Raw genomic sequence first — 15,957 nt, 5'->3', positions numbered from 1 at the left:
GTTAATACACAGTCAAAACCTATGTGTTTCACTAAAATTATGTCTATGTCTGTCATTAAAAACATGAACCCATGAAGCAGCTACTAAGACCATTGAACTACTGCTTTGGACACATATGGAATGCCCAGCAGTGTCATTGCTGAAAATAGACTGATATTAACCATTATTCAAGAATTGACATGTTTTTTAAGACTTTGAAAATATTTTAACTATAATGTAAAATTTTGTTTCACATATAGAGACAGAGAAAAAAGTGATTTTACCCAAATCTGCAGATGTTAAAAACAGATGATAGTGATATTATAAATAACCAAAGATAAAAATCAGGAGAAAGATGAAGGAGAGACAAAGAAAAGAAGAAAGTATCACAAATATCATCTATGAATATATAGAATTTCATTTTTTATGGTGATTTTTCCTTTAGGTTAATTTTGTCCCCTTCTGGAATCTCAATAAATACTGAGACACCAGAAAGTATAGAATCCTTACACATTAATTATCTGTATTCTCCCAACATTATCCCTGATTTAATGAAACCTGTAAGTTTTATGGAAAACTTTTTGTAAATAGTTGAAAAGATTCCCATGTTCTCTGTTCACCTTCTTAATTTTTTTTCAGTTATTCATCTTTAAAGCATTTGGATGAAATAGGTAAATTATTACCCAGTAAGAATGTCCTCAGAATCTGCCATCTCTATTTATGTATACAATTCTCATTGATTGATTTGAAATTCAAAAATGGGCTGGGGATTTAGACTTTTACCTAACTCTTTTTTTCTCATGACTATAATATGAATAGCAGGGTAAATGTGAAAGTAATCCCTAGAATATGCAAGTTGTTTATTAAAATAACAAAAGAATCTATATTTTACACCAACTTTATGTAGAAGTCATTCTTTTAAAATAACCACTTAACATTGTGGGATTTCTAAGTATATTAGTGCTAGATCACAAATTTAATATATTTTTCTTATGATGTGTTTTTTTTTAAATACCATCAACTATGTATGCTAGCTGAACATTTGCACAGAAGAGATTAAACCGTTCTTTTTCAAGAGATTTCCAATAAACCCTAATGACCAGAGCAGCATCTGTAGCTAAAATTTTCAAGCAGTCCATGTGTGTTTGCTGTCTGTGGTGTGAGAATTTAGCATATGTAGTGTTTGATGTTTTAGTCATAAGACTGAGGTATTAATTAAAGCAAAATCTTTACTTTAGGCAACAGAAGACATATTGCTATTATATATTTATAGTAACAAATCATGTTTTGGTAACATTCCTTCTGGAAATAAAACTTTTACTAAAGGAAGTGACCTTTACTTATCTTGTATTAAAATATAATATTCCAGTCTTCCATATTTATAACATAGTATCAAAATGTGCTGCAAATTTTAATATTTGCCAGCATCTTTCTGTACCCACATATAATTGCCTATAGACTAGATGAGCATAATTGTTTTCAACCTAAACTTAATTTTTTAAATGCTCATTAAATTTATGATCTCATCTAGAAGTGAATTTGAAATATGTTTAGTAGGACATATCTAGAGTTATATTAATGTAGATCGAGTCAGTGATTGCTCTGCCAACTGCTTTTCAAGGATTAGCAACTCTAGCACTTATTTCCAATCACCCATATTTGATATGCTAGTACATCTTCAGTATGCCAAGTTTGACATCTGCTGCATTTCTCATTCACTGAAGAATTGTCCAATACTTGATTCACTTAAGAAAATGAATGAATTAGGTAAAGTCAGGTTAGTTACATCTCTCTTTGACTTCTATGTAAGAGGGGAGAAACCGTGAAATATATAGTTTTAAGTAAATTGATATGCGACAAAGGATAACTATGGATTCATTTTAATTTGCATAACAGTTTCACATATGTGTTAAAACAATATGACAGAAGGTCAACATAAGAAAAAATATGTATAGAAGATAAGGTTGTTTTTGTTTGTTTGTTTGTTTGGTTGGTTGTTTTTTTTAGGAGATGAGATTTTAAAAGAATCTTCACCTGAATGACATACTTCTATATGTCATAAATAAAAATGATAAATATGGTTAAAAAATGATAAATATGTGCTGCTGTTTTCTCATTTAATTACTATTTTGTAACAATGTAACTTTTTATTCTTAATGTGAAATATAATCTGAAATTAATGTCAATGATTATAATATTATCTAATGATTTCTCAGTCAAATTAGCACTGCTATTCAGATTTGACACAAATAATTTTGTTATTTTCCTGGCCTCAATTTCATAACTGATTACACTGTCACTCACAGAGGTGAGTTTAAGAGATTTCAGTGTCTATCATAAATGCTTTTTACTTACTAAGTTGATAAATATTACACATACTTCAAGAATACTGCCAAAGTAAATTCTCTAAAGCACACATTGCTTTTTCATTTTTCCTTCTACATATTTAATCAAGGGTCTTAAGTTTATATTCAGATTGAGATAGTTAGCCATTTGTATTTATCAACTACAAGTTTGTATCACACCAGAGAATATAATGACAGAGAAATGATTTGAATAATTAATTTCAAACCTTCCAAACTATATGACTCAACATCTGGCAAATTTACAAGAGAAAAACATTCGAATTTTTATGACATGTAGTCTCCATTCATTCACTGTAACTAATGTTTATGAGCTACAATATGGAAACGTGTTCTGGTTCTCTAATCCCCTGCCTTCACCATGGATAACATTACTGGAACAAAAGTTTTGTGTACCAATTAGTGAGTAAATAGATGTAGATGAATACATACATACCCAACATAGCAACATTTTAATAATTTATACAGCTGTCAAAAGTTTTCTGCATCCTGTTTAAACAAACTGAGTTTTGAAATTGTCTTGAACTACAAATGATAAACTTAAGATAAATTTTGATATTAAAACATGGGTACAAAAGTAGTGAATACATCATGCTGAAAAGGGGAGATGATTGCTCAACTTTTCTTTTTTGTAACTAAATCATAAATATTCATTGCATATTTGAAAAATTATATATCGCACAAAGCAAAAAAAAAAACCCACAAAGTGTAATTTTTGTTAAATCTTCTTCTATGAATTTGTATGACTACGCATGTCTGGAATACTCACAAAATAAGGACAATATTGAAAAAAATGTCAGAATTATTAAATAAATATCCACTATCTTTAAAATGATACAATTCATTACTAGAAACTTTGCCAGAAAATAGAATGTAGGAAGCCATTTTATTCTGAACTTGTATAATTAATATATTGTCTAAGTCTTTACTCTTTTATCTGTAGATGAGCTACCTTCCCTGATACTGGAAAGATGTACTCTTTTAGAAATATGTTTCTGCTGCTGAATGGTAAATAGATAAAACTAATGAAAAACTATTCATTTCATTGTAATGTGAGCTACAAGCTCTCTTCTCTTCCTGAACATTAGTGGGGAATCAACAGTAGAGCTACTCTGATGCCCAACCAGTCATGCAACATTGAGAGCTGAAGGGATCAATAAAATAAAACAAACAGTTGTGTTTGCTTATTAAAAACCAGCTCAACAACAACATGAAGATTATGCTTTGTAATTATTCTTACCCTTCAGCACTTACAACTATCAAAATCTCTTCTTTCCCTTAGCACTATTTATCTCTCTTAACATTTAAGGGAAAGCCCCCTTAGCACTACTTCCTTCTCTTAACAACATTTAAGGGAAGTATCATGACATCTGGCCAAAGGTTTTCATCACTTGTCAAATGTTTTAACCATATTTTAAGTTGCATTTCCCCAACAAAAATCTGTTTCTGGAGAGCCATTTCTATAAATTTGTAAATATTCAATCCAGAAAGAAGAAATAGACTCAGTACCAAATTCTTGTCTTGTGTTCATAAATGTACTTCAAACCTTTTGTGTGTGTGTGTGTGTGTTTAACAGTGAGATTCACATTACTTCAAAGTAGTAAAATATTCTTGAATAAATGAAATCTTGTTTCTAAATTAGATCAGCCCAATGGTGGGATTTTATTATATGTCTCTATTTTTTAAATGTTTAATATAGTACTTATGAACATGCTCGAATTAGACTAAAATTTAAAATATCATTCTAAAAAATCATGTAGTAGCTCCTGTAGTTTTATGCAACATTTTGTCTATAAAAATTATAATTCCTTGTCAGATGTTATGGTCTTGTGATTCAGTGGTTAAAGATCTATGCTGTTTGAAGAAAGGCTAAATGGATGGCAACATTTATTTACACACAGATACATAAGTAGATAGTAAATAAAGATGCATGTTTAATTTAGACTTTAGAGTAAGATACATTTTACTAATATTTACATCATAAAATCATGAGCTGTAGTTTCTTTAGGAAAACATATTGTAGTGGTCATGATTTATTCGTGTCTTCTTCTCAAGAACCATATTATTATTGTTCGTGTTAACCAAATTTAAAAATCTACATTTGTAAATTTGAATAAAAATAATTTCATTATATAAACATGGGATTATTCAAAATACATTTCTCCTTTTGTATTCATCAAGTAGGATTTTATTTTCATATTGAACAAAGACAGAACTCAATTTTATGAGCACCATTTGTACTATTTTTAGAGCATTGTGAAACAATTGTTGTTATGTTGGTGTTTTCCTCAGTGTCTCATTCTGTATCATTACTGCATTTAAGAAACAATGAGACACTTCTTACTATCCAAAACTGTTCATGCAAAAGTTAAAGTCAAGTATGTGTATGATCAGTAACAAAAACTATCAAGGAGAACAAAGTGAAATTTCTATGTCCATTTCAATATAAAATGTGTGTAATATGAAAAATATCTTAAGTGCCGTGTTCCTTTTAAATACTTCAGAATTCTTAATATTGTATCTGTTTGCATATGTAGTTTTTTTATGTTTCTGTTCTAAAAATTACATATATTAAAAACCATGTCCACTTTGTGAAAAAGGCATATCTATAAAATACAAAGAGCCACATGCTGCTTTTCTTCTGCAATTCCTTGTGCTTCTTTTAAATACTCTTTTTAAACTCAGTGGAATCTCATTTTAATATTAATTGTAACATTTTGCACTTAGATAGTGCTTCTACTCTGAAGAAAGCCAAAGTACTTAGCAGTGAAAAATCAGCCATCAGCGAGGACAAATATGTGAGGAAGGACTCCATAAATGAAAAGCCAATTTAAACTAGGAAATGATTTGAATTCATACCCCTTTCCATCAGGCAACAGGAAAAGAACCAATTTCTCAACAACCCTAAGGGTTTGCAGCTGAAGAGAAAAGTAAATTCCACTGCTGGGGACCTTGCGGTTCTAAAGACATATGGGAAGGTAGGAAGAACAAGAATTATGCACTAGACCTGTCTATGTGAAGCTGATAAAATGGATTATAGCATGCTAGACATGGCCTGATTCATTCCAGGGAGCAAAACTTAGTAAGTGATACATTCCTGGGGAATGCATTCTGATCAAGAAGCCCAGGAGTACAGCAGAAAACACATATACACACATAACCCCCGCCACACACACACACACACACACACACACACACTATATGGTCCTTTTCTATTCTGTGTATAAATGGTAGTTTATACACAAATGAACACACTTCTTTGTGTCAGAAAAAACTTTGTTTAAATCCTTATTCAGTTCATTGTCAGCTTAAAGGCTCAAAGCCTTTATGCCTTCATGTGAAAAGGGAAGACAAGGATACATTTCTTTACAGACTGTGAAGTTATAACGGTCTGTATAATTATATATTATAATTATAAACATTAAACATAAAACATAAACATAAAAATATATATAATTATATAATTATAAACATTAATTTAATGTTTAATCATAGGAAGTATTCAGTGAATGATAAATATCATTAGTATACTAATACAGATGTGGCTTTCAAAGGACAAAAATAATATAATTTAGTAACAAGATGGATGTCCACTATTCAAGGGAAACAAAGTCTCTAGTCTTGTTAGAAAATGAAGATTATTTTAAATAGTGCCATGATCTTTTCTCTGTTATCATTTATTTTTGTAAATTCATTACTTGGAATTTTTAAGTTGCCTTTATAAAAATCAAAACTCAGAGCTCCTCTTATTCCATGAAGTTCTCTTTTCCTGGTAATTTTAGACACAAATTTTATTTTATATTAAATATAAACATTATTATATGCTGTCACTTATTTTAAAAATAGCTTAAATTGCACATTCTTCTGTGATATCCTCAATAAAAATAAGCACTCTCAACTTTTCCAAGAAAAATTTAATACCAAAATACATTAACAATAGTAAGGAAAAATATACATATGTTAAGTCTGTGAATTAAGAATGACTTGATGCTAAGAGAAGTAGGATTTTGTTTGCTACTTTAAGTAAAATTTATTTAAAATAAATCACTCTAAATTTCTCACATATATCCTTAAGAACAGAATTATCCTTCCTTTCTTGATGTTTCTTTCTATCTGCAATAGAGTCTGAAAATCGTTTTACCTTCCCATTCTCCATTTTACGTTCTGTGATTTCTCCCTGCAACAATTCATCAGACTGCCTTGATTAATCTGATGATTTTATGTAACAATTGCATAAAACCTATGATAACTATGCTTAGACTTTACCTGTATTACCCAGTATTTGCCTGTTCACTCTGGAAGAAAAGCTTGTTCTCTATGTATTTCATCATCTCATTTTTGTCTTATTTCCAACCTATCTTACTCCTTCACATATCCCTGTATTTACACACCATTTAGTCACTTTTAAATAACTAAGCATCGTTTGCATTCAATATTGACACTCGTGATATTTATGGGAGCTGTTATTTTGGATCACAAAGTATGAGCCATCTTCATGACAGCAGTCAATACCAAATCTGACTTTACTTGGAAGCAGTATTAATCCTTTGTTTCTCCTTATTTCAATTTTCAAAACAACAACAGTACCACAAAACATTTTAGTAGCTACAGCAGCTATACTGACTTCCATACAAGCAGAAAGTTTGGTTTATATAGCTACGTTTGACTTGTTTGATCTCGGTTAACTAACCAGCTCTTTCCTTCTGTAACACTTAATCTTCTCAATTTCTGATGGTAAATCCATATTCACCAACTAAAGTGGTAGAGGAGCAAGTATAAAGAGTCTTGACCGGCACTCACATCTCTGACACATAGTAGCATGTAACCTGAAGAAATCTGAAGGTCATGGTACACAAACACACGTTAGGATGAACCCCTGGATCTCTAAAGTGAGTACAGCTAACTTACATAAACATATCTAGCAAAATGACTGCTGTCTCAAGATTAGCATACATTAAGGGGCGTCTGGTGGATCAGTTAGTTAAGTGATGGACTCTTAATTTCGGCTCAGGTCATTATCTCAGGGTCATGGGATTGAGCTTCACGTTGGTCTCACTTCTCTGTGGGAAGTCCTCCTCCCTATGCCCCTCCCCCTGCCCGTGCTCCTCTCTCTCTCTCTTTCAAATAAATAAAATCCCACATTGGTTCTCCGTCCTCAACAGGGGGTCTGCTTGAGATTCTCTTTTTCTCCCTCTGTCCTCTCCCCAACTCTCTCTCTTTCTCAAGTGGATAAATAAGTATTTGTTCAAAAAAGATTAGCAAACTTTAATGAAAAGTTTGCCATTTTTTCCTTGAAGTTTTATCTGGACAGCCATTACAGCTAAGTTCTTCATCTTCTGTGCTTTAGCCATGGGTTTTCAATGATTCACCAGATGATAGTAGTTAACATTAGATGGAAGATTATTTGACATTAGATGATTTTTATTTAAAAAAGATCTTATTTATTTAAAGAGATAGAGCGAGGAGGAGGAGGGGAGGGGAAGTGGGAGAGAGAGAGAGAATCTCAAGCAGACTCCCTGCTGAGTGTGAAGTCTGATGACCTCATGACCTGCGCAGAAATCAAGAGTCAGATGCTTAAATGGCTGACCCATGCATCACTTAATTTTTTCCAGAGGTGTTCATGTTAGTTATATAACAAAATGTAGTGTGTGAAACTAATCTGTTTATCAAGGAAAATTCTAACTCAGCTTAAAATCAAGATTCCCATTTCCTGAAATATTTATAATCATAAAATACAATTTTATATGTAAAAGAAATTTCATAGTATATTTAATGGTACAGATTAGAAAAAGATTAAATGAACACAACTGCCTTAAATTTCAGAATGTTTAAGGACAATATTTCACCAATACCAATTGGGTCCCAATTATATACTAGACTCTACTCAGTAAAAAGTGTCATAAGATCACTTTCATGACATATATATATTTAAATGGCTATGCAGGCAAGGAGACTTTTAGTTAGAGGAATAGAAGTACTTGAAATAAACATTCAAACCTATTTTGTACCTCCATTTCCACTTTAGCAGTCATGTAAGAGCTATTTAAATTGATACTTTCAAGAGATTTCTAATTGTTACTATCTAGCAAGGTTATCAAAGAAGATAAGATCCACCTATCTATTTATTTGTTCATTTACTCCTTCACTTATTTATTTATTTAGGTTTGAGGATATTTGAGGTTATAATAATTCACTTAACTATACAACATCAAAGTGGAGGAGTTCCTAGTATTAATGTTTGTTATTAAGCTTTTCAGCTGTCTGGTAACTCAAGTGGTCTGTAGTTCAATACACTCTAATGCCAGATGGAATATCAGAAAATGTGGATGAGGCTTTAATTATCTGAAAACCCAAAATGAACCACTACTCATGATACCTGGGGATTTTAATGAAGAGCATACATATGTTCTTCTTGCTAATTGAAGATGAGCTTCATTTTAATGGATTTAATCTTCTGAGAATTTAAAACAAAAAGAAAAGAATTGAAAAGAATTTTAAAAACCCAAAGTAAACTTTGCTAAAACTAGAAGATTATTGGGAGTTTATATTTTTATGACAAATGATTGTGTTGAATATGTAAAACACCTATGATAGAGTTTCAGGATAGTAAGGTATTTGTTTTGTCACAGTTCTCAAATGAGTGAGAGTCAAGCAAAATAGTAGCAATATATTTGAATAAAGTATTAGATCTACAGATTTAAAGTTGAGTATTAAACAGGTTTTTTTAAAAAATGGGCTGTGAATAGTGCATTAATAATAGCTAGGTATTTGGATGTAAAAAACTCTGAGATGTAGTTTCAAATAATTGAAAATTGTTTTGTAAGTAGCCCTTAAAGTAATCATGGCAACTTTAAAATAAGGAAAAAATGAGTTCTATTTGAAAAGTAAAAACAATGCAACAAATTTGATAGGGAAAAATAATTTAAATGCACTTGAAATTCATAAATATATGTATTACTTCCAAAAATTATCATTGGGAGATATTAAAAGTTAACTTGAAATCACGTGATTCATTCAATGATGGGTCTATGTACATGTTGCCAGATGACCACCATATCAGTGGCTAATCCAATCATTGCCTTGGGGACAGTAATGGAGAGAATGGTATGAGAATAACTGGAAATGTAAATACGAGTAATCCTGGAGAAGAAGGTGAGGCAGGGCAGAAGGGACTTTGTTAGAGGAAAAAGAAGTTAAAATTGCATAAAAAGAAGTTTATGGTTCAAACATGCAGGATGGTATCGAATAGCCAGAGAGACTCAAATGAATATGAAAAGAAGTAGGGGTGGGTATTGCATAATTTGCCCTGGCACCACCCAAAGTTGACCGTGCAGTGCTAGTCCCCCTGACAGGTATGTTGCTTATCTTATACTAAATAACAAATGTCATGACATTTTGATGTCATCATGCATTTACTTGAAGTCACTTTTAATATCCTGATTGCCTATTCACCAACAGCTAACTATGACCATCACCGATATGCTGACTGTGCTGGACCCTTCTTTTTATTGCAAACTGATTTGTTCTTTTGTAAATTTATAAATTGTTCTCTCTAGATAACATAAGTGCACCCTCTGAATCTGCTCAACTCTGGGCCCCAGTTATATCAATTTTCTGAAGTTTTGGATTGAGAAAATAGCCATAGTTGAAAATGATTTTACCAATACGATGCTACCTCAGGAGTCCATATGTGAGTGCCCATATGGCCTCGACCAGGGGAGAGGCTGAATAACAATCAAGTTACTGTCTTTGCTCTGGAAGAATGTCATTCACATCAAGACATTTTGTTTTGAGCCTACTTGTTCCAAAGCATTTCTGCTTTTAATATGCCAAAGTGTATCATTCACTCAAATTTCAATTTTGCTGATGACAATATGAGAAACCTCCTGTGGTTTAGAACAATCTGCATGTTAGGACTAAATTAGTGCTTTCTAGAAATAAAAGAGACAATTCACTGATTTTAATGTAATTCTAGAACACAGAGCATGTTTTTCAAGTGATGGAACACTTTGCTTTTAGGCAATAATTTAGAGGACCTCTGTTCAAGTCACTGAATTCTGCATTATACCTCTAAGGTTTTCATTTATTCATGGTGGCATACAGTGACCCGGTGGAAGGGACCCAAGACCTGGCATGAGTCACCCACAAAAAAGAAAAGAAAATTTCACCTGGCAAGTGAGACATAGTATTTTTATGGCATAATAAAGAAGAAGCCATGGGACCCCCAAACTGGAAAGGATTATGTCAACAGATATGAGGATAAGGAAGCAGAAATACCAGATATTGTAGACTCAACAGTAGTTAACTCTGCTTAAACACAAGAGAAATGACAGAAAATGTCAGTTAAAACTTTTACATATTTTTTTTTATGTGATAGGGAGGCTGGGAGTTCACCAACTCCATGTCCCAAGCCTCCTTGCTGACTGTTTGACAATTTGGTTCTACAAATAGATAGCACTGGTGGGAGAACAGAGAGCAGGAGAAAGAGAGAAGAAGGTTCCAGACTGAGTCTGAGCCCCAGGCAGGGCCCACAATGGTAAATGGTTCATGTCCTAGTCGGTACCCTCACTGCTTCTAGCATCAGCCTTGTAGGAAAACCTCTTGAGGAATCATAGTCTCTGAAATCACTTTTCTTTTGTGTCCTACCAGTCTTAAGGGCAGTAATTGTTTCCTATAATTATTATACACTGGATTACATTATAGTTCACCTTTTTTTTTTTTGTCATTTAACCTTCTTTTTTTTTTAAGATTTTATTTATTTATTTGACAGATAGAGATTACAAATAGGCAGAGAGGCAGGCAGAGAAAGGAGGAAGCAGGCTCCCTGCTGAGCAGAGAGCCCAATGTGGGGTTTGATCCCAGAACCCTGGGATCATGACCTGAGTTGAAGGCAGAGGCTTTAACCCACTGAGCCACCTAGGCACCCCTGTCATTTAACCTTCTAACACTGTGGTCTTTGATAGAAATATCTCTTACAGTTTCTATTTTTTAATTAATTTATTTTATTTTGTTATGTTAGACACTATATGGTACAGTATTAGCTTTTGACGTAGTGTTCCATGATTCATTGTTTGCATGTAATACCCAGTGTTCCATGCAATATGTGCCCTCTTTATTACCCACCACCAAGCTCATCCATCCCACACTTCCTTCTTTCTAAAACCCTCACTTTGTTTCCTGGAGTCCACAGTTTCTCAGGTTCATCTCTCCCTCTGATTCTCCCCCTTTGTTTGTTCTTTTTCTCTTAATGTCATCCTCACTATTCCTTATGTTTCACAAATAAGTGAAACCATATGATAATTGACTTTCTCTGCTTGATTTGTTTCACGTAGTATAATCTTCTCCAGTCCCATCCATGTTGATACAAAAGTTGGGCATTCGTCCTTTCTGATTACTGAGTAATATTCTACTGTGTACCACATCTTCTGTATTCATTTGTCTGTTAAAGAGTATCTTGGCTCTTTCCACAGTTTGACTATTGTGGACATTGCTCCTATGAACATTGGGGTGCATATGGCCCTTCTTTTCACTGCATCTGTATCCTTGGTGTAAATACTCAGTAGTGCAAGGTAGCTCTATTTTTAATTTTTTGAGGAACCTCCACACTGTTTTCCAAAGTGACCACACCAACTTGCATTCCCACCAACAGTGTAAGAGGGTTCCCCTTCCTCCACAACCTCTCCAACACTTATTTCTTGCCTTGTTAAGCTATATGCAGAAGAATGAAACTCGACCATCCCCTTACACTATACATAAAGGTAAGCTCAAGAAGGGTGAAAAGACCTCAGTGTAAGACAGGAATCCATCAAAAACCTAGAGAAGAACATAGGCAGTAACCTCTTCAACATCAATCACAGCAACTTCTTTCAATATATGTCCCCAAAGGCAGGGGAAACAAAAGTAAAAAGGAATATTTGGGACTTCATTAAGATTAAAAGCTTCTGTACAACAAAGGGAAGAGTCAACAAAACAAAGAGGCAACCCAGAGGATGGGAGAAGATATTTGCAAATGACAATACAGACAAAGGACTGATATCCTCAAACCGAACACCCAAAAAAACAAATAATTAAGTCAAAAAATGTGCAGAAGACATAAACAGACACTTCTCCAAAGAAGACATACAAATGACTAACAGACACATGAAAAAATGTTCATCATCACTAGCCATCAGGAAAATTCAAATCAAAACCACATTGAGATTCCAGTTTCTATTTTCTTGAGAGATCCCCCCCCCCTTTTTGTTAAGATTTTATTTATTTATTTGACAGAGAGAGAGAGGTCACAAGTACTCAGAGAGGCAGGCGGGGGCGGGGGGAAGCAGACTCCGCGCTCAGTAGAGAGCCCGATGCGGGGCTCGATCCAGGACCCTGAGATCATAGCTGAAGTCAGAGGCTTAACGCACTGAGCCACCCAGGCGCCCCAAGATAAAACACAACTATTTTGATAAAACACAACTATTTTGCCTCCTTCTCTTCTTTTATTCTACTTCTTGGGAAAATGTAACACCTTATTAAACATACATAGCCACCTGTTTCCAACTATCTGAATCTTACTGGAGAAGCAAACGACTGAGTTAGCATTAAATGCATGATAAAAAATTTCAAACGCACACTTCCAACTGTCCTAAAAATGTTTTCTCATTTTTCTATTATCTGTCAACCAAAATGGTGCTTCCATGTACTTTTAACACATCCTTCTGTTTGCTCTCCCCTTCTCTTACCTCATAGATCTGAAAGCTTTTAAAAATAATAATTAAAAAATAAATTATTTCAATGAACAAATATATCTATGTATATATTGGCAATTCAAACTCATTTTTTGTCTTCCTACATCATAACAAAGACCAGTCTCTTAACTATATTCAGAACACCATACTTCATAGTTTCTCAAACACTTTGCAGTTGGAAATATCTCTTTTTATTGGTTCATCAATACCTATGTTGCTAATCCATAACTCCATTAGCATATGCAGATGGTATTTTTTTTTTCATATCATGAGATATCTTCCATTCAGTCACTTTTCTTCTCAGCGAATGCCCATTTCTTTGTCCATTTCACAGTAAAACTTCTTGACGGTTCTTTAAGTTTGCTTTCCCATATGCTCATTTCTAATTCTCTTCTCAAAACATTCAGATTCTGGCCCCATCTTTCTGCTGGAACTACCAATTACAAAATCCCCCAAACTACTACACCATCTTAGTCTTTTTCCACTTTTCAGAAACAGTAACTCAGCGACCCCCACCAAGAAATCTCACAGATGGTCTCTCTCCTAACTTGCAAGTGTGCCTCCTCCAGAGTCCTTTTCTGTTCCTGCTCTTCAACATTTGCAAAATTTATATAATCTATTTTCTCCTTTCTCCATGATCTCATCTACTCCGATAGTTTTCAAGTTTATGTGTTAATGATACTCCTTTTGGTATCTATGAGCCAGGTATGTTTCTTGTCCTCCAAACTCATATGTGTAATTGTTTGTTTTATATACCAAACAACTTGCTCACATCAGTCATTTCCTCATCTCCAGGTATACTCTCCTTTCTCTATTTTATGGTGTTCCTAGTACTTATAATCATGTGAAATTATCTGTATTTATTTTCAGTTTATTTTACTTAATTCCCTCTATTAGAATACAAGTTCCATGAAAGTGAGACATTTTTGCTTTATTACTGCTATACTACCAGCTTTTACAAAAGGGATTGTAATATAAATAGCTCTGCAAATTTCTGTTAAACAAATAAAGTCATGAATAACCCTTGAGAAAGAGGTCTGTTGTCTAGTAAAGCACTTAGTTATGGAATATATACATTTTAATGTACTAAATAAAAAACATATATGGTTACTTAAGTGAGATCTGGCCCTAAGAATGTATTGAAGTTTTGCCCCATGGGTTTCAAGTCTCAGTCAAGCAAAATGAATGAGTTCCAAAGATCTACTATACAACACAATGCCTACTTTAACAATATGATCCTATTCACTTAATATGTTGAGAGTGGATCCCATGTTGTCTTATCATTACATACTGCAAAATTAATTAAATGAAGTTAATACAGAGGGAGACTCTGAGAGGTGTTGGATGTGTATATAGCTTTGATGGTGGTAATCGTATTATGAATATATACATATATCCAAATTTATCAAGTCATATACATTAAATATGTGCTTTTGGGGGGTATAAAGTTAAAACTTAATAAAGCTGTTACAAAAACAGGAAGCTTGTAAGATTATTCCTTCTTAGGGTAGCTTATTTCTGTTTGCTTGGGACATGTTATAAAACATCAAATAATAGCAAGTATTATAATTGCCAAATTTTATTAAAAATATACATGAAGAAATGTTATCTCCTCAAGCTGAAGGAAATTCTCTGGGAAGTATGTGACCACAAAATTGATAATAATCACTCATTTATCAAACACTGATTGTTGATGATATAATATTAACTTTATTTCATAAATTATCTTAATGAATACACAAGAAGTATTTCAAGAATTAATAGATTTATATATGAAAACTGAGGCTTAAAAAGATAAAATCTGGGGTGCCTGGGTGGCTCAGTCAATTAAGCATCTGCCTTCAGCTCATGTCATGATTCCGAGGTCCTGGAATCAAGCCCCACATTAGGCTCTCTGCTCAACAGGGATCCTGCTTCTCCCTCTCCCTCTGCCTGCCTCTCGGCCTACTTGTGATCTCTCTCTCTCTTTCTCTCTCTGTGTCAAATAAATAAATAAAATCTTTTTTTTTTAAATTTTATTTATTTATTTGAAAGAGAGAGACAGTGAGAGAGAGCATGAGCGAGGAGAAGGTCAGAGAGCGAAGCAGACTCCCCATGGAGCTGGGAGCCCGATGTGGGACTCGATCCCGGGACTCCAGGATCACGCCCTGAGCCGAAGGCAGTCGTCCAACCAACTGAGCCACCCAGGCGTCCCTAAATAAATAAAATCTTAAAAAAAAAAAAAAAAAAGATAAAATCTTCGGGGTAAATCTACCGTCAGGAAGTGCTGGGAATTAGTCAAAGAAAAAGTATACAATACTTTCCAAAAGATTAGGAATTATTGGAGAATACTTAAATCAATATGAAATCCTTTCTCAATAACAAATTTTTGAATAACACGTGGATCCTTTTTACCATTCTTTGCATTGAAATTGTTTTGCTTTCTTTACAATAAATGCTAAACACAGTTTGCAAAACTGCTAAACATTTTCATTTATTTTACTTTTCCTAGAGAAAGAGTGTCCTTAAGCACAAGTAATTCTATCTCTAATGTAGCTTTTTAAATGCTTCATATATTTAGGTTTTCTTCATGAATCTTAGCATATATTTTAGAGAAAATTATAACTTAGCCACATGCTGCAGTTTATGCCTGGATATAGATGGGGTTTTTATTAAAATTTGGAGTTTGTGTTGTGTTATTTTATTAGAGCAATAAAACTTCATTAGCTTTGATCAGATGACTACACAAATAACCCATTTGAAACTCCCAAAGTATGCAAGAGAAACGAGCTTATAAAGCCAAAATAATAAACCACTTACAAAGGGGAAAAACTCAAAGTTGGTAGAAAGAAAATTCACGTGCAAAACCATGTAAATAATAACAATATTCTTTTTCTTTGTGAAAACAT

Source organism: Neovison vison, chromosome 1 (assembly GCF_020171115.1).
Source record: "Neovison vison isolate M4711 chromosome 1, ASM_NN_V1, whole genome shotgun sequence".
Lineage (NCBI taxonomy): Eukaryota > Metazoa > Chordata > Mammalia > Carnivora > Mustelidae > Neogale > Neogale vison.
The sequence above is the reverse complement of the archived record's forward strand: the minus strand, read 5'-3'. Positions refer to the sequence as shown.